The sequence below is a fragment of the Apus apus genome, chromosome 9, assembly GCF_020740795.1.
Source record: "Apus apus isolate bApuApu2 chromosome 9, bApuApu2.pri.cur, whole genome shotgun sequence".
Taxonomy (NCBI): domain Eukaryota; kingdom Metazoa; phylum Chordata; class Aves; order Apodiformes; family Apodidae; genus Apus; species Apus apus.
The window spans coordinates 17,692,686-17,713,115 of NC_067290.1; the positions used below are offsets into that span (position 1 = coordinate 17,692,686).

General features: G+C 41.9%; 1 protein-coding gene across 3 annotated transcripts in view; it reads right to left on the bottom strand.

Moving 5' to 3' along the window:
* FOXP1 (forkhead box P1) overlaps positions 1-20,430 on the bottom strand; it is a 380,894-nt gene that overhangs the window by 324,731 nt on the left and 35,733 nt on the right. For all 3 annotated transcript variants that reach the window (XM_051627372.1, XM_051627371.1, XM_051627369.1), the window contains exon 2: positions 9,958-10,085. The gene's annotated coding sequence lies outside the window, so the exon portion shown is untranslated. The remainder of the gene's footprint in view (positions 1-9,957; positions 10,086-20,430) is intronic.

Sequence of the window (20,430 nt, forward strand, 5' to 3'; positions counted from 1 at the left end):
AATGAACAGTCATACAATTCCTTTGGAATATTAACCTAATGATCCCAGTAGAAATAGCACCGATATTTCATATTTTGGGTGATGAGACTTCAACAAGTAACTTTCTAAGTAGGAAGTACCTCAAAAGAAATAATTCAATGTAACTTGTCCTAGCCTTTTCACAAATACAAGACTTAATCCTGAGACTGAATACACACTCATTTATGTAGGTCAAGGACAGAAATAATAAGAGCATATTTACTTCCTTTTATGCTTCTTCATTATTTCAAAAGAGGGCAAATGGTTTTAATACAATTTCAGAAAGAGACAAATTAGAATTACTCCAGAGTTGGCTAAAAGACACTTGTTTTTATTCATTTAAAAACCATTGCAAGGAAATCTGACTGTCATCCATTCAAGATCTGCAGTTATTTGTATGTGTCCTTCCACTCCTAAACTACTCAAAATTGGCTCACTCTACCATCTTATGGTTAATCTTCTATATTTAAAGCCAAATGCATTTTCAACAAAAGGTTCTTTAGAATAAGGGGGGGAAATTGTAACTCAGTAATTCCCCTAATTTCACACAGATCAGAGCAAAAAACTCCTTTGATAACAGTGAAACAAAGCAGAAGTAGTCTTGAAGCCTGAACAGAAAAGACAAAGCAGTTATCTGCTTTGACACTCTGCCATTGAAATAAAAAGACAATCAGCAATGACCTTCTTGGCTTCTCCTGCCCAGGCCCCACAAGGAGAACCTCTCCCATTGACATTCACAGGGAGGTTCAGCCCCTGGACCAGCCCTGCAGATCTGCCACTGCCCTGCCCAATGGGGTGGAGAGCTCTTTGTTAACATTGGCTTATCCTCTTCTACATTTCTCTTATACAACCACAACTGGATTTCACCTTGGCACCTGTCTTTTCCAGGGAAGACTTTGCCCAAAAGATTCCTTTCTTCTTTACCTACCTCTGAGTAGCAACAGCCAGCAGCCAGTCACATCCTCGTTTCTAAGTTAAGAAACACTTCTGATTCCTCCTCCTCTCTCTAATTACTGCTCCACAACCGATTTGCTGCACCCCATGCCAGATTCCCACCTTAGCTCCTCATCTCTAGTCATTAAAACTCAAACTCTCCTCCCATCTTTTCCACAAAAGACATTTTCTAGCAAGCAAGCTACTGCTTACACTCTCTTACCTCTTTCTCTACTGAAACCAGCTCTCCTGAAAGGCTGAAGCATATTTAGCACTCCCAGCTCTCTGCTTGTCTCTTTCTTTTATTTTACATGGTTCAATGTTCTCATTCTGCCTTTTCCCCTTCTTTCTCTACCCCAGCGCTACAAAAAGACATCTTCTGTGACACCTTAAGAAAAAAGATCACTGAATTAACATGACTTGCACTGCATGGTATTTTCAGACCAGCCATTTGCTAATGTCGCAAACACAATTAGGAAGTCAGGGAGAGCTTACAGGAGCAGATGAAAGCTGCAGAGATAAAATGGAAAGCTTTTACCTGCCAAGCTCTCAGGTTAGGGTTCTAGGTTGCCCTCAGATCTAATAAAGCTATAAAAGAGCCCTATTAAGGAGATACATGGTCACACTGCTGTAAATATCAACTGTGGCTTTTTCCATCCTGCCCTCGACATGGATTTTTGCTGCTATGACTTGCAGGCTTGTAGCCATAGGTGGTTTAAATTCTCGATATTATGAAAAGCTCAGAGCATTACTGACAATTAAAAGCAGCTTTTACACATGCACAATAACACTTCTCATGCTTTAAAAAAAAATATAATATGCATATCCATATTACCATCATAATAAGTGCCACAGAGTGACATGATATGATTGAGTATAATGGCTCCTTTGGAGCCATTATGGTCGATCAGTAAATAATACACTTTTGAAATTGTCTAACTACATATTTACACTTGTCAACTCTCATACACTTCAGTGACAGAATTTAAAAGAAACACTGTAAAAAAACTGGAAGAGCATTAAACCACAAAAACACTATACTGAAGTAGTATTAACGTTTGACTTAAACCCACAAAAACATGGACATTCCAAGGTAAGGCCAAATCTCTGCAAATGACACCATCTATCTCACCAAGCTGTGCCCAAGGGCTTGAGTTGGTCTGGGCAAAGCAAGGGATGAGGCAGGGCTGGGCAGGAAGGCAGGGGACCAAGCCATCATGGTGGTCCAAGGCATTAGGTAAGCACCAAGCCATCATGGAGGGCTCTGCTCACCAAATTCCCAGGCAAGAGCCAGCCTGCCCACAGCAACTTAGCTGTTCAGCAGGACATTGCTTGATGGTATTTAAATAAATAAAAAAAAAAAGTAATTTAAAAAAACCCACAAAGCCTGGACCTTTTCTCTGTGTATTCAGATGAAATTCTCAATTTAGTTGAGAAGAATTAAGTCTTAACTTATTTTGGAAGAGGCCCCGTTGAGACACTGGGAGTTTTGCCTAGCTGAAACACATGGAGAAAAACGTCAGGCTTTGACCCTAAAAAAGGCATTGTCAAAAAAAATGTTAAACAAACATGACAGCAAAACATTAATATCCCAAAGATTCACTCCATGTGGGAAAAAAAAAAAAAGGCTGAGAAGCAATATGTTTTTTCAAGAGTAAAATAATGGGCTTGGCATTGGCTTTTTCAGTTGATAATTTTGTCTGTCTTTTTTCAGCTGTAGTCACTTTTGGTCTGAGCAGGAGGGGCAGCAACCTTACTAGATCCAGTAAAGCTCTGCTGAAAACAATAGGTATCCAGCCCCCAAACACTGTCTTTCTGTGAGGGTCACATCCTGCTGCCCCAGAGTCAAGGGGACACTGAACGACTGCAAGATGTAAAGAGCAGACCCAGTCCCACACCACCTCCTGCACAACAAAAGGACCACAAACACTTCAGATGTTCTGCACTACAGTCCTGAGCCATGCTGTAAAACACAATGATTTATATGTTTCTAGAGCAAAAGTCTTCCTTTCATATATATATATATATTTGCCTCCTTGCTCAAACATATACATTACCTAGCTTGGAAGAACAAAATCCATAAAGGCATGGCAAGGGAGCCTCTTGAAGCTGTTTGAAGACACAACCACCACACCCCTGTCGAGAGGCAGTTAACACTCAGTTTTATAGTTGACTCTCCCCTTTACCTGCCCATGACAGAGCAACCTCCCTCTACACTCAGCATCTGGGATTTTACAGCTGCTGTACATAAATGGGGTTTTCATGACAAACAACTCTGTATTCTGTTTCCTTGTATATCTGAAAGCGAGAATGATCTCTTAAGGCTCTGCTGGGAAGGAGTATTAATGAAGACAAAGAGTATTACAGGCTATTTCCCCCAGGAGTATTATCATGATGACAATATAAGGACTTTATCCTACACAAGTATTCAAAGTCCACGTTCTCCTGCAAAAGCAGCTCTTCAGGACCCCACTGTACACATACTCCCTGTGACAACCCTTGTAACCCCCTCCCTGCCGCCATCATCCCACCACCCCACAACCACCCAAAGGGTCTGCCATCATATTGGATAGCTTTCTCCAGTCTCTCATTTCATAAGCCCTCCCTGGAGATGTTTGCTTTTGTCTAAATATTATAAACGACGGTACGGCGAAGACTTAATAAACCCTGCTGCCTTTCCACTTCGCGCAGCGTCTGTCTCCTCTCACCCTGCCTTGCAGCTCATGCAAATGTCAGAGTGAGACCAGTTTTCACATCTCTTCGGGTTGCCCCAGAGTGATATAAGCAAAGGCAAACAAACTGCTGAGGTCTGGGTATTTTTACTTCAGATGGGATGTAAATCAGTGGATGAAAGCTGGAAATACAGTTGCAATACAAGGGCAGCTTATTCAAGTTTCCTCCTCCAGCTCAGTTTTCCCTCGATGTAACAGAGCTTGTATAACTCTGCATTAATGAAAAAAAAAAAAAAAATCAACAAAATAACCCAAAGAGATATAAATTTTCCACCCTAAGTTAAAAACAGACCTCCTTCAAGATGTTTGGCCAACTCTTACAGAAAGAGAAAAGCACTCTCCCTCAAAGGCAGAAATCTAAACCTGTAAGAACTTAGGAGACCAGCCACCACCCCAAGAGCTTGGGTTGGTCACAAGCTTCACGTGGGACACCCCAATGCACCAATGATTGGGCTACAGAAGGTTCTCAGCTCCTACTGTACCACATACACCACTTCTCAAACAACAACCAGAGTAAGATCTTAATCTCAGGGTTCAAATCAGAAAATGACAGTTCCTGTGCAGAGTTGAAATCCCCTGGGAAGATGTTTTTTTAAGAGCAGCAGCTCCAGCTGCCACTTAATTGCCTGGCCAGTGGGTGCCCGAAACCCACAACCTCCTCATGCCATTACCTCCTAACAGAAAGATGTTATTTGGCCCCACTCTTCCCTCCATGCCTCCTTGTTTAAAGCTTTCTGGCCACTGGTGAGGAAATGAGTCTGCCTTGCTCTGCCTTCCTCTCCATCACCTTGCCATCTGTGAGGACTGGTGAGAAAACATTTCAGTGACTCTTACACTTCCACAGCATCCATTTTCTGAGGCCCTTATGGAAAAGAAAAGGCTGTCCCTTTCTCCTGCTGCTGATAGCTTTATCAGATAATAGCACGAAGCAGGAATGATCCTGTAAAGATGTTACCAATACTCAAAGGTATCTGAATAGCAGCAGTGAGAGATCACGCCCGTGCCATTCACCCACCAACAGGCAAAGCCTGAACAGCAACCAGGGGACTGGCAAAGCCTGTCTACTAAAGAGTTTATCATTACTTTAACCTGCCATGAGTAGTTGTTTGGCTTCTCTGATTTTCTGTGTGCACATTGTGGCTTTTTATATTTCATTTAAAGTTAAAACTCGCTGGAATTCAATGGCTCCAGACACAGCAGTGCCAAGAAAAAGGAGCCAGGGGTCCCTGAGAGGGACTTTTCTCAGTGCTGGCTTGACACACAAAATCTGTTTCTTCAATTATGTCTTCCCTCTTACCTATTTTAAAGGTGATGGTGTGAAAACATAATAAAAGCTCATGGAAAAAAAAAAAACCTTGAGGAAGCTGAGAAAGTATTCTTCAGATAATATTTAGAGACCTTAGCTCACATAGGCTTTAACACCGAGGACAGATGGATGCACACCCCAACACTGCCCCTGCAAACATGCCAGTGAGTGCAGGCTCTCACCCCTTCCCAAAGCACCAGCAGCTCCATCTCCAGCAGCTAAGAACTGCCTTGTTCAATAAAAACAGAGTTGCTGCAATTCAAAACTCCAACTACAAAACCATCTTAGCACAGTTAATACTATGCATCCAATGAGGTGCTGGTGTTCTGCAAAAGTTTGTTGTGCATATACTTGTGATGAGCACAAACTCATAACTTAATCACACTCTCTGGCAACTCTGCTCTGCCACTTCTGGTTCAAAACACACCTAAAAGCATTTAAAGTATCAGCTAAGGGGTTTTAATCATGCACGCAAAATATTTACCAAGCCAGGGTGAAGCCTTGCAGATAAAAGCTTACAGTCCACCACTGTCACACAGTAGAATCTTTTTCTTTTAAGTGATTTATTGAATTAAGGGATATTGTTTCGTATGATAAAACAGATTAGTTGAAAAATTGTCCCAAGTAAATCATTATAGTCATAGCAAAGTCAGGGCTTTTTCTACCATCACAACAAAAACTCTGTATTTGATTTCACAAGCATAAAGCAATGAAAAATGCCATTAATTGGACCAGAATAGAAGTCTATAACAAAGCCCTTGTCTTAGGTGTGAGATTTCTGTACTTAGAAGGCATGAAATTGCCTTTTCTCCTGGTGACAAGAAATGCCCCTTGATGCCCCATGTCCTCCAGGACACAGCCAAAGTGGAAATGATTTTCAAAACTAATATGTACATGCAGTAACATAGTTAACATCATCCACTGAATTTAGATCCACCTACACGGTATAAATATATCTAGATAAACTGTCACCTTCAGCAGAATTCATTAAAATAATGTTGTATCTTCCCTGTTAAATGTAATTTTTTTAATTGAAATTTAATCTTACTGTATTATTTGGTAGATTTTTAATTGACATTTGTAGTAATTAATTGGTAAGCATTACAGCTTTGTCTGAAGAATTTAAAACTAAATTTGACATCGAGATTGGCCAGCCATTGCTGTGAGGTGCCTGCTGGGAGCATTTCATCATCCTCCCAGCCCCTCCTGCTGATCAGAGGTGGGAGATGATGGTCTCTTTCTTACAGTCATGAATTACATTACTAATGTATTCCATTACCACCACGCAAATGTCATGTTAATTCCTGATCATCATCAAGTCAGACAATGGTTTCCACGCTGGCACCCAGCCAATTAACGGTGTGGAAAAATATTCCGCCAATTATATAACTTGAATTAGGTTAAGGACTCAAGAGAAAGCAAAATAAATGCTTTGAAAATACTTCTGAGATAAAATGTAAGTTGACACTGTCTTCATGTGCTATAGCCGATGTTATACAATCTGATAGGCAGCTGCCAACATTCATAACTGTTTATTAAATCTAACCTCTTTTTATGGTGGCAGAGATCATCTGTATTTTTACCAATATTAGGTTCATTGTGTTATGAAAAAAGACCAAAATACTTAGGAGCATTCACACCAGCTTATAAAACACATTATGTAGTATATTAAATTGTTAAAATTACTTCTTCTCTCCTGCTCCCCGCCACAGAGAAAGTTGGACAGAAAAGTTTCAGACAAACAAAGCCTTTCTGTAGCCACTGATGCTTTAAGAAACAAGGGAGATCCTGTGAGAACAGAAGTGCCACCTCCGGGCTGCTGCTGCCTCTCCTGCTGTGCAACTGCCCAGGGACACAGGGCTCAGCTCCCGGAGCTTTGTCCCACTTCCCCCATCCCTCCAGCACATCTGCGTTAGCACAACCCCTGACCTGGGGGAGCCCGCTCCTGCTCCACAGCTACAGAGGAGCTGCTTCAGCTTTTGCTCCTCACTATCCCAGGAAGCAGCATGGGCAGCTGAAAGCCTCCGTGTAACCAGGAGCTTGTCCACCAGAGGAGAGAACGTCGGCAGGAGGGGCCCTCCCTTCAGGAAAAGGTGACCCGGAAGCTTGGCAGGAATGCCCCTGGCCATGCAGGGACACAGCAGGTTTCTAACACTGCGTTTGCTCAGCGTGCAGGGTGCCCAGCCCCACCAACGGCTCACTGCACAGCCAGGCTTTTAGTACCACCCCATTATTTTGATTTGTTCTGTTCTTAACTCAATTTATTGTACAAGCATGGTTATCTCCAATTTAAAAACGTACACAGCACTAGTTCCTCTACTTCAAAAATTTGTAACAATGAGCAATTTGTTAAAATCTTTTACCGTATCTTTCTGTCTCATTTTCCCAGGTGCTGCAACGAGACAATTCACTGTTCTGGCTGCTTACCCTAGATGACCTTTGCCTGCCATAAAATGGTATACAACTAAATGCTCTGCCTTAAATGAAACTCTTGCCTCTTTGAAAGGCCCTACGTACTCAGTCAACACAATCAGCAGAAACCACATTTGGTTACTCAATAAGCTGGAAACTTCTAAAACACGTAGAGCGGTGAATGAATTCCTGCCATCACCAGGGACACTCAAGTGGGGAACAAGAGAGACCGCCGAGAAGTGGCTCTTGCTGCAGCCAGAGAAAGGATCACTCCTTTAAGCTGAACTCTCAAGGAAAACGAGAACAAAAACTGAATTAGCTCAACACATACCCTCTGCAGTCAGCACATTGCTAGGCAACTTACCATCTCTTGATAGAATTATGGTGGAGGGCTGGTCATCCATCAGGGTTAAGTGAACACAAGCACCAGTTTTGGCCAACTGCTCCTTTCCAGTGGGACTGCTCCCTGCTTGGTCATTTCATATTGGTATTTTGCAATATTTTCTAAGAACTGTGAGAGTCTAATGCATTCAGAAGGTATTTTACAGATATTATGTGACATGAAAATTTTTAAGTAACTGGAAGTAAGTGAATCTTGGGAGGAACAGCTTGAGTCTTTTTCTTTGCTTGAGCCAGCATTTGGAGACAGTTAATAATCCTTCTTCTCAGTGCTTTTATTTTTTAATTCTGAAGCTATCCAGAGGGCACACCACTCAAACACTATGGCCTTACTCCAGATGTTGGTTGGCTACAGCTCCACACCTCTCTAACTGAACCTGTTAGGTCATGGAGATGCTTCAAAACACTCTGGTAGTTCCATTTGCCAGCCCTGAGACCAGGCACAAAGTCCCACGACAGGCAGTGCCACAGCTCTATTATAACACCCTGTGTTGTCATATTTCACCTATGCCAGCCTTAGAGCAGCCTCAATCTTTCATAGTGACTTGGATAGTAAGACTGGGACTCCAGGCATTATTTACAGTTATTAAAGGAATGTTAGGCAAATGCACAGGCTGCTTTAAATAGAGCTTTGTACCTTGCACATAACCCCAAGTGTTTCCATGCATACTTCATAGGCACAAAGAAATAATTAATTACCTAACTACCATGATTAAAAATCAATTGATTCATAAGTGACAGAGCAGTGAGAAATATTTGCATCACTGGAGAAGTCTGGAATTGGTCCCTGTTTGGGGATCTCAGTCATATCAGTGAGGCTGGTAATTCAGACATTAAGGAAATGGTAAAATTCCCTCTCCTGCATGCACACTTTGAGCTGCCATATGGGTTTATTCAACTGTTTACTACACCAGTCGGTAAAAACTGAACTATTATTATAATCTTTGCTAAATGACATGGTAATTATGCTACCTCTGGAAAAAAAAAAAAAAGGAAAAAAATAGAAACATTAAGAAAAAAAAATAAAAAAAATCACAATTCACTGATGTGTGAATTTCTTGGGTTTTGTAATATTTGAATTGAAATGCACTTTCTAACACACTGAGGGATAATATAGAATAGAAACCTGAATTTATTTTAAAAAACAATTTGTGCTCCCATTTCCTACACAATTTAATTATGAAGATTTCCTCATTTTGAAAGATTTCTTACATAGACCTTCCAGTTTTCATGTAAAATCACATGATTCCTGTTTTCCCAACCTCTTAAGTCTTCTGATCAGTGAAGAAGTATTGCCCCTCCTCTCACCCCAGTTACTAAAGAAGAGAGGCAATCAGGAGCAGGCAGATAAAGGAGAGGGCACCAGGAGGCTCCCTGTGCCAGGCTGCTGGGGACAGGGAGAGCAGGGAAGGCATGACCACCACTCACTTGGCACAAAAGGGACCAACAGACTTCTTGGCTGGCTAACACCACAGGGAAATGGCAACTGCCAGTTACCAGAGAAGGAGTCACCCCACACCAACTTCTCAAGCTTGACCAAGTGCTCCCTGACCAACATTGACTGTTAAAGGCTTTGTCCCGGTGCTCCTCCAGGCTGGGCACCAACACTACGCTGAACAGGGCAAGCACAAGCAAAGAGACAGCTCTCCTGGGTACCAGTGACACCATTTTGTCACTGGGAGGCAAGTGCAACAAACGGTGGAGCTAGTTATTTGTTGGCAAGGGTTCCTTTGAGAGTCCGTCATCCAACAAACGATGGAGAGGAGACCTCTTCATATCCATATTTAATCATGACATGAATTGCCCACATAAGCACGTTTAGACCCTGTCTATCTGCAAGGCGGTAACTTTGTCTGCATCACTGAACTCCAGTTTCAGCACCAAAGACCTCAAAGCTCACAGGATTTGAGGGGATGCAAAGAAGAAAGGGAGTATTTTTTCTGTATTGATAATATGAAATATCACTATTTCATTTCAATGAAGATAATTTTTATTCATTTTTTAAAAGAATGGTGATGAATTGAGTTTAAATACAGACAAAACAAACAGAAGAAACAGAAACCCCACCATGTAAGAAAGGGAGGGCAAAGTGAAGGAAAAAGAGATTTACAGAAAGAATAAGCAAGAGTTACCACAAATCCGTGTTTGACAACTCACCAGTTTTACTTGCAGGCATCACACGTATTCACTCATGACTCAGGGCAAATACAGGAAAGGATCGAAACCCTTATCATGGCAAAGGTGTCTGGAAGCTGAAGTCACTCAGAAAAAATGTTCTCAGGACACTGAAAGACAAAAAGATGTTTAAAAACTTCACTCAGAATCTTAACAAAGCCTACCATTTTCCCTTAAAAGCAAAGGTGGTTATAACGGTGGGAAGTGGGGGAGCATTACAGGAGTATCTTTACGTATCAAACATTACTCTCTCACACACACAACAGACTTTATTTGGCTTTAAATAACACTGAAACTTACAATATTAAGAAAGGTTTTTAAAGACACATTCATTTTGCATTTGCAACGTGCTCCTCTGACAGGCAAGCTTATGTTCCTTCTAAATACCAAAATGTGTCACCATCCAAATCCATATCCTGCTCAAAAACAAGGCACTGTGCACAAAATCCAGATACTTTAACCTACTTCGCAATATCAAAATGCAACAGTCTTTGAATTTCTGAAATATTTACTCCCTGCCTTCACTCACTGCATCCTGATAAAACCTCAACTAAATGCAGAATCTCTTGTTAGCAATAATCTTTCCTCCAAGATAAGGAAAAACACACATAAAAAATATTTGATGTTCAGGGTTAGAAGGCAAAATTTGCAAACATCAGTTAAGAAATACCAATTAGTATGGGGTTTTTTGTCCCCAGCTATTAGTAACACAGATTGAGCTTAAGCTTAGCTCAGAGGAAGCTTCTCTCTGCACAAATGAAACATTCATTTTACTAATAAGGGTTTTTTCTAAAATAAGATGTATAATTTCTTCACTGGCAAAGTATCCACATTGGAGAAAAACTCACATTCAGAAATAGGATAGAGGTATTCCTGGGGCTGTTCTGCGCGAACATCACACCCATGAAACCACATGGGATTTCAAGAGCTGCTCTGGTGCCTGCCCAAGCTGGAGCAGGGCACTTGCTGCCCTAACAGATGCAGCAACACCCAGGAGAGTCTCAGCTCCCTGGACCACTAAATAACTGGGACCTGCAGCAAGAAACCTCAAGGGAGAAAACAAACTTTGCAACAGACGAAAATGTCCTGAGAGCAAAAATCACATGGTGCTTCTGACGTCTTCATTCCCCAGTCCTCTCCCTCTGTAACATCCCCATCATGGCCACTGCTCCCAGCCTTTCCACATCTACCAGCGCTTTGGCAGTGTCAAAAACTGCCACCTCCAAATTCACCTCATGGTGTTAATTATTTTGGCAACCCACTACAGCCTTCTTGAGGAACATCTGGAATTTTCTGTCTCAACAACGACTGTATAAAATTTCGTAAGACAAAACCCAGGTACTTCTCTGGCTAGGAGAGCTTCTACACAAGGAACAAGAATAGGTAAAGACAGCCCAGCCCAGCCTGGCCTGAACTCTGATGGTACCACTGGTAAAAAAGATTTTTCTTACACCTTCAAAAACTGACCTCACCACAGCACTCCACAAAACATCTTTTCAGCCAAGTTTCCCAAAGAAATAAGGCTTATGCGATCACCAAGAACTTTCTGTGCTCAGCCCCACCTGCGTCTTTTGAATCCTTTGGGATTAATGGGAGCAGAGAGCTCCCAAAAACATGAATTCTCATGGCATTAAGGCTCAGGCTTGCACCACCGGAGACCTCCAAAATCATTTGATCAGTTGTTTCCAGCAGCCTGGAGCTGGCTCACAGGCACTCTGCCAGCTCCAGGCTGAGCCCAGCACAGCGGCTGTCTGCCAGGAGGGAGCCCAGGGCAGCCCAGGGGCACAGAGGCAGCTCAGGCACTTCCATAGACCTCAATGCTGATGAGCCTGGGGAAACCACACATAGTGCTGAGGGGAAGGGTGGAGGAGGGAGAGGAACAGATAATAGGTTCTGATAAACTGAAGCCTTTAATGATCTACCCACGCACTTGAGTTCGATCTGCCATTGACAAATTGAAGCTTTTATTGATGCACCCACACATTTGAGTTGGACACTCCTCTTCTACACGTTTCACAAGAATAGCCTGCTGGGTTAAAGACAGAGAAACTTGAATAAAGCTGCAACGTGAGCAAAACTCTTGACCACTCTTTGACAAACGTCTCCCCTAACACATTCTTCGATGCAACCCCAATGCAAACCTCCTCCTGTGCTGCCTTGCTCCCATACAAGATCTCCAAAGGCTAAATAAGGAGCGATGAGATGCAGCAGCTTTAGTGTAAGTGAAGTACAAAGTCAATCAAACCTCGAAACAGGAATCTGGGTTTCATTAATTCCAGCAATCACAACATTTTTATTATCACTGTATTAATCAGAATAGGAAACCTATTAATTTGCCCCCAACAAAAATTAATCTTAATAATATTGAACAGATTTGAAAGACAAGTTTTAATATTTCACTATTTAAATCTCAAAGGCAGAGGCACACAACTCATTATCTGGCAGACTACTATGGACTTCATCTCATCAGCATAAAGACAGCCCTACCATCCTCACCTTTCCCCAATGCTTCCAGCCTTCTTTGCTCCTCTCCAGCCTTGTGTCCAGCTGCTCCCAGGGCTTTTGAAGCCACCAAGAGCATTTCATACACCAAGATGCAAAGCTGGCTGCAGCACTTGAAGCAAACCAGGAGCTGTCAAGAGTTTAGGGCAACAAAGCTGGGGAAAGGGCTGGGAGGAATGTCCTATGAGAAGCAGCTGAGCCTCAGCCCTGGAGTGGGCAGGGAGATGGACAAGATGATCACCTCAGGTCCCTCCAAATGGAAAATATTCTATTCTATTCCATTCCAGTCTAGTTTATGCTGTGACATGAGAAACTGCACAGTGTCTAACTCTGCAGCAGTGCCAGGGGTGGTACAGGCTGGAAATGCCACTCCATGCAAAGGACTGCCCAGGCACAGGTGAGCTCTCTGCAACAGGCAAGACAACACTGGCAGTTCACAGACACACAACCTTGTGTTCAGGAGAATGAGAAGAGGCGAAGTAGGAGAAAAAGGCAGGTGGCTGCAAAATAAGAAAGTAGCTGAAATTCCTGTGCTCCACTGGAAAAAGTCAGGGATTGGTATATGGATCAGGCACAGGGTATCTGCACCAGAGCTTCATTGGTGCAGCAAATCCCCCTGAGCCATCACAGTGAGGTGCACAACACCCTGCTGCTACCAGGAGATGCAGCATCCCAAGAGAGCCCAGTTTCAAGGAGAAAATCGGTGGCAAAGTCCTTGTGAACTGATGGCAAAGAGCAGGACAAGATGGAAAGGGGTTGAGGAAACAAACAACACATGTTATTAAAAAAGCCTAAAAGCATCCAAAGATACCAAGTACCAAGACCCAAAGCATCTCCAGATACCAATGCCCAGACTGGGGTAGGTGACACTGCAGGTGGCTGCTGCTCTTCTGCAGTGACAACTGCTGATGGACACTTTTTTTTTATTTGGCCAGATTTCCATTAAAGCAGCTTTCCCCAACATATATACACATACATATGTAGATACACACACGCCTTGGGACTGCATTTGGCACAACACATGTCAAAGCCTGATCAAAGGCAGAACTTCAATCATCTCCTGCCTCACTTGCATTAGGCTGTTTACCAACTGCAATCCAACTACCCAATACTGTTTTAACTAATGATTTCTCAAAGCCATGTTGCACAAAAGAAAACAGGTTCAACTTGTACATCAGTGCCTAAGAGACCGCTCCAAAACAGACAACTGTATGAAAAGTTGTGCCCATGTATACATATATACAAAATTGTTTTTAAGTGACTGTTTTAAATTAGAATAAATCTGTGTTCCACCAATTAAGCTTTGAATGCTCAACTGATACCGTTCGCTATTTTAAACAAGCAGCATAATAAATGCAAAAATTCAAATATTTTAGAGAAAATACTTGGAGAGTTGAGACATTAATTTTGCCGTATACAATCTGTTTCACAGGGATTTAAAAAGTGTTATTGCCACCCTGGTTACATTGGAATAAAGATAAAACCACCATCCTTTCCTATTTACATATTAAAAAATACATGCTTTCTTGATATAGACTACCCAGCTTGCTGATATATGACTCTGTTAAAAACAGTACAGCCTGTCTAGAAAATGCAAAGCCCCAAACTAGATGTGTGCTTGCAAGAATTGCTGCATTCGCACAGGTTGCAAATGGAAATAAAATGCACTGCTGTCTTGCTTATCCTCCCCTCCAGTGAGTGTCCAGGGGGAGCAGGGCTGGAGCAGCTGCAGCTCCCTGAGGTCCTGTCTAACCATGGAGCTGTTTACCAAACACCACCACCAGCAACAAAGTAAGAGGAGTAAGATCAGCCTGGAAAGCCTTGGGATCTCAGGACGTCTACAGACATGTGAAATAAAAGAAAAAAAGAAGAAATAAAAAAAACTCAACACTCCCAAAAAAACCCCTACCATCTATATTCTTATTTCTACTTCATACACCTGTATTTGATTGTAGCTTGAGATGCTCTGCGATCTCCTAAAATTTTTCAATACAGATATAACCTTCCCAAAAATAAATAACCTTTTTTTTTCTTTTTTTCTTTTTCTTTCTTTTTTTTTTTTTCCTTTAAATAAATTGCCATTAGAAACACATACCCAAAACATCCTTAACAAGTCCACGAAAGCTTCTTGCAAGGGGAACCTCGCTGCACCCAGAGGTAACATTTGTTCTCCCCTTTCAGCTGGGATCCACCTGAACTTTTTGATGTTGGTTGGAGCCTTTATTCACAAATGGAGTGGAGCTGCTTGGGACAGAGGGCTCCTCCGGAGCATGCCATGTGGCCTGCACAGATGTTCCTTTTATTCCCATGTCCCACAAGGCTCTGTGCCTTGCTGGTGTTAAACAGATTACGCAAGTAGAACACTTGATTTTGCATGTCCCCCATTTTTTCGACAGTTGTCTGACTTACTCAACTCGTTTTGCCCCCCCTTTCCCCTCCCCAGTTGCTACAGAAAACACAGAAAAATGAGGCAGAAGCAAGGAAGTCTCTCCTCCAGGACCAGAATTTGCAGACAGTGTCCACAAACAAAGCAGAAATCCAGGAGAACAAAGCTTTTATTTGGACAGTAAAATAACTAGCTCATTACGTGCCAGGTTCTTAAAAAGTTCATCAAATCCCAGTAACATCAGTCATTACAAGTATCATAATCTCTCACCCTTATTTAGATGTCCAAATGAGAATTGAACTTTTTCCAAAAAAAAACCAAAACAACAAACAACAAGCAAACAAAAATTTAAAAAAAAAAAATCAATCTAAAAACTTAACACCAATTACAGCTGCTAAGCATTCAAAAATCCTTGAAAATCTGGCCTTCAACTCGGTCACAAAGAAGGGGCTTAATTTCCCGGCTGTCAGGCATCCCAATCAACAATTGAAGTCAATGGGATCTACACAGTACCTTATTAAAAAAAAATAAAATTAAAAAAAACAGAGTCTAAGAGGCCCATTAAGCAACCTCAGTTACAGGGAGACAACCTCGCTGCAGAAGACAGCAGCTATACACAGCTTTGTTCATCAGCCACTTTGCTCTCATGCTTAATTCGATTAATTATTTTGGTATTATCCCCAATTAGACAAGTGTCTAACAGGAAAAATAATTAAAAAAAAAAAAAGGTTAAGACTAAGACACAGCAGAAAACAGCAGCTACTGAACATGCAACTACTTGGGACTTCTGGCGTTTGCCAAGGATACAAAATTAAAGGTAAAAATTGTGGGGGCAAATACAAAGGCATTGGTGTTCCATCCAGACTGTGGATTTTGAATTTTTTTTTTTTTTTAATAAACTGAAACCGAATTCCAGATGTTGAAAGTTGAGAAGTAAAAACTGCTTTAGCTGTAAAAACACAGAAAGGTGAGACAAAAAATTCTGCTGAAATATAATGATTCTTAGGTATGAAAGCAAAGCCCACGCACCCCCTCCCCAGCAACGGGTGGGGGACTGGACTTTTTTCCCCTCTGCATGCCAAACCAGGCACACGGGTTGGCCCAGAGTTGCCTTTTAATAAGGGACAGACTGGAACAGAAATCCCTGGGAACTCCCTCAGTAGGAAGGGCAGCACAGGTCCCCTGTGCTTCCGATGCTGTGGCAGTTGTAGACAGAACCCACCCAGATCCCCTGGCACCCATGCCTGGACACCCTGCAACCCGCAGCTGGTACTCAGCAACTCTTACCTGTCTCGTAAGACCAGGAGGGACTTGTGTATGGACACAAGCTAGTACATCCCAAAAAGATGCACAAACCCACCACTGTCTTGCACGAAACACAGACTACAAATCTCCCCTGGCACAACAGAGCCCTATGTGAGGCTCCAGGATGTTCTTCAGCATCCAAGTTACTATCCAAATTCGGACCTTTGAGACTGGTTCTTGCTTTAATGTACAGGTTCAGTCACCATCAACACTTTCGGCAGTATTTTGAGATCACTGGTTTCACCCCTGTTTGTTTCCACCACAGCATCCACAACACTCTGAAGATGAGCATCTGAAATCACAGGGTATCCTGCAGCACCCAACCAGCTGCATTTCAGCAAGACACTCGGTCTCAGCTTAACCTCAAGGGCAGCAGCAAATGTTTGGATTTTGATAAGAGAGGGAATATTCATCAGCATACTTCTCCAGTGATGCAGTCAAAACTTGCAACCTTAGTCAGAAATCTGACTGGGCTTGTCTGCTACCACAAAACAAAGTACCGTCTAGTGGTTAAAAACAGAGGACATGATTCAGGAATGAAGCCTTTTCAAAGAAGAACTAAAACACATGATTAAGTGCTGTTGAAGTCAATAGGCTGATTCAGAGACCAACTTTTGGAGCAATGGATAATACTCCCCACATTGCCATATGGCTCTCAGTCAAACTTCCTTAGAAGCATTTGCTAATACCGGGTTCCACTACAGCTTTTGGGAGGCCTGCTTTTTTTCTGCCTCTTTTTTTTTTTTCCCCTTTCTTTTTTTAAATCTACGTCTGGGATGATTTTCACCCACTCTGAAGATCCTCCAGGCTCTTACTGAGAGAGAATACCCAGCCATGATTACTGCAGGGTGGTGCAGATTCATGCAATAAGTAATAGCGTCAAATGAAAGGTTATCTATAAATAAGAAATAAAGGCAAATAAATATAAGTATAAACTATATAGAATAATAAATTTAGATCTATTAATAATAAATAAATGCAACTTTATTATGATCCAAATGCACTTTTTGTGCATTTAGTTTGTGTTTAGTAAGAGGTATCCAAGCCTGTTACAGCAATGAAATCAAGTGTAAGCATCTCGGCCAGTCAAGGGATCCCTGTAAACAAACCCAGCCCCACCTCAGAACTCCTGAACTCGCTGCCTTATGACTTAGAAATATTTCACTTCTTCTGCTAGCTTCCTATTCACTGCTACAGTCAAATCTTCCATGGCAGGTTTGCTATTTCTTATCCTTCTGAGCTATACTGTGCACAGCAGCCACTTGTCATAGCCTCCTGAAAAGCAGGGACACCAGCAGGGCCACTGAGGCTGACCCCTCACTGCTGCCCCACACCAAGCACTCCCCAGGTCCTCCTTATCTCCTGGGAATGCCAACCAACAGCATCTCCAGCTCCCCAGCCAGCCTCAACCCTGCCAACACAAACAAGCAGCAAACCAAACCTTTTAGCAAGATAAATGGCTACCTAGCAGCAGGCAATAGCAACTCAGTTACAATTTTTATTTGTATTTATAGGACTGGGAAGGGAAGGGGAAAACCACTGTCAAAGCCACCCACTGCCTTTTCATGCCTTCCCCAAGCCACTCCACTGAAATTATCCTCTCATTTTGTATATCTAGTCTTTGCAAAGGTTGAAAAGTTATTACTTATGTTTAGTCAAGGAAAAGAAGAAATAAAACAAAAGCCCAATGAATTCTTGTTGGCATTTTGAAACAATTCAGAGTACAGATAAGTCGTAATATCATTTTTAAGCAGTTTGAAAACACCTTTTTACTTCCTACAATTAAATAAATGTAATCCCAGCCTAAGCCAGCCCTCCCAGCCATCCTGTCTTTAAGGCAACAGGGAAAGAAGAGGTGCTACAAACTACAGTACTTTTGTTGGCTATTAAAGTGTTTCTCCTTATTCAGTATCTAAATTAAATCAAATGGAGTATACTAAGTAAACCCATAAGACACAGCACATGATGCAAGAGTCTTAAAATCCTTATCTGCTGAGCACTCCAGCTTAAAGGCTGGTGTTTTATGTTCCCCTGCAGTGCACGGGGATCCTGTTGGCTTGGCCAGACTAGGAAAATCAGCTTTGAATGACCAAAGGCAACTTCAACTTGAAAACGTAGGAACCAAACCAGACACAACAAACCACAGAGCAGCCTTCCCCGGCCCGAGCTCGCCCAGCACTGTGGCCAACTTCCAGGGCTGCTGAGAAGATGCTCACGAGTACAAGCCTATCAGCTGGGTCGTTAATCGCAAGATATTTAGCCTGAGACACACAGGGCGAGGCAGGCAGAAAGCCTGACGGAGCGACAGAGTTGTGCAGATTTGCTGGATTCCAAAGTTATGAATTCCTCAGCTTTTAAGTGATTCCTGAAATGCTGCTAAGCCAAAATCCACAATCCTGCCTGGATGCTCTCCCTGCAGGTCCCAGCACTGGGAAGAGAGGAGAGTGGGACAAAAGCCCACCCCATTGAGCACTCACAGGAGCAGGAAGGGCTCCTGCTATTTTTTACCCATGCTGGCTCCGATCAGCCCTGCAAATGGCTCGTGGGACAGGGTCCCTGCACAGACCACACGTGATCCTGGGAGAGAAATGGGTGCTCCTCCCTGCTGACGCACCCACAGCTGCACCCCAGGGCCACTGCTGTGCAGAGTGCACCAAGGGGCATGGAGCACCTAGTGCTGCCGAGTCCGTAAATACCAGCTTCCAGCAACATGCAGACAAACCCGAGTTCAAGACAAAATCCAGCATCTACCCTCAAAACTTTGGATATGTTTCTCCCTTGAATGTGCACCATTACAGGTGAAACATCATTTTAGATGTCCCATTAAAGGGAAATTTAATGCAAAGAAAAGTTAAGCCTCAAGTATTAAAATGTGAACAAAATGATTGCCGATAACAATGATGTAAATTAATATTGGTAGCTAATTAAGTCCAGTAGTATTCTCAGACTTTTATCACAAGACTGAGGCTTTTTCACAAAACGTGTGTTACAAAATAATATCATTTACTTAAGCGTTTAGCTCCACCAGATCCATCCATTTAGTTTTTATTGTTCAGCTATTCTGCCCTACATTTAGCATATCTGCCCATAGAAACAAACCACACATTGTACCTTATTTCCTCTGAAGAAAAGCTAAGCAGTTATCACCACATCTACTAAGTCTATTTGGAGGTCAAATTTTATATCTTTTCTTTTCTCTCTGTCTGTCTTTCTTTCTGTCTGTCTTTCTTTCTGTCTGTCTTTTTCTTTCTTTCTTTCTTTCTTTCTTTCTTTCTTTCTTTCTTTCTTTCTTTCTTTCTTTCTTTCTTTCTTTCTTTCTTTCTTTCTTTCTTTCTTTCTTTCTTTCTTTCTTTCTTTCTTTCTTTCTTTCTTTCTTTCTTTCTTTCTTTCTTTCTTTCTTTCTTTCCTCTTTTCCTTGTTACCTTTCAACTTGCAAGTGCCAGAAAACACTTTTGAAAATAAAAAATATGTATCTCTGGGCAGGGAAAAGCAAAAAAAAAAAAAAAATCACATTTCCTCTAGACCAGACCTCACAGCTTGAAAAGAAAAAAAGGGAGAGGGAGAGAAAGACAATCACTTACTGCTATGATGGCCGCATCCTCAAAAACACTCAGCATTCAAAGAATGCAAGCAAAGCACTGACACCAGTGAAGCTGATCCACAGGTCATTGCAGCCCTGCAGACCTAACACCAATAATTGTAATGAAAAGATAAGATGAATTTAAAATCATGATTGTTGTATTTTTTAATTTTCTAAATCAACTGAACTAGGTACCTTGCTCTCCAGGAGCATTTGGTAAAGCCAAGTTGCCATTGCTGAGGGCTCAAGGGGACAGCATCCTTTGGCATGAAGGAACTGCCTGACATCAGCAGAGAAAGGATCAAACCACATTCTGAGAAGCTCCTCAGAGATGAACCAACAAGTAATATTAAAATAATAATGACTGCTTCTAAGTAATAAGAGATAAGGAGGACTGAAGAGGGAAAAAAAATAATAAAAAAAACCACCAGCCCACAGTAGTAACTATAAAGAAACAATTTCAGGACCCAAACCAATATATACATAGTTAATTAAAACAATTTCATGAAACACTACAACTACAAGCCCACCCAAAGCACCAAGAATTTTACCATTTTAATCAAACACAAAGCTGCTGTGCTAACTTAAATGATCGAGATATGTGGGCCGACAATCTGAATGCCAATTTTTACCCATGTGAATTCAGTCATAAATGCTTGGAAAATGAGAGCCCTCAACTTCG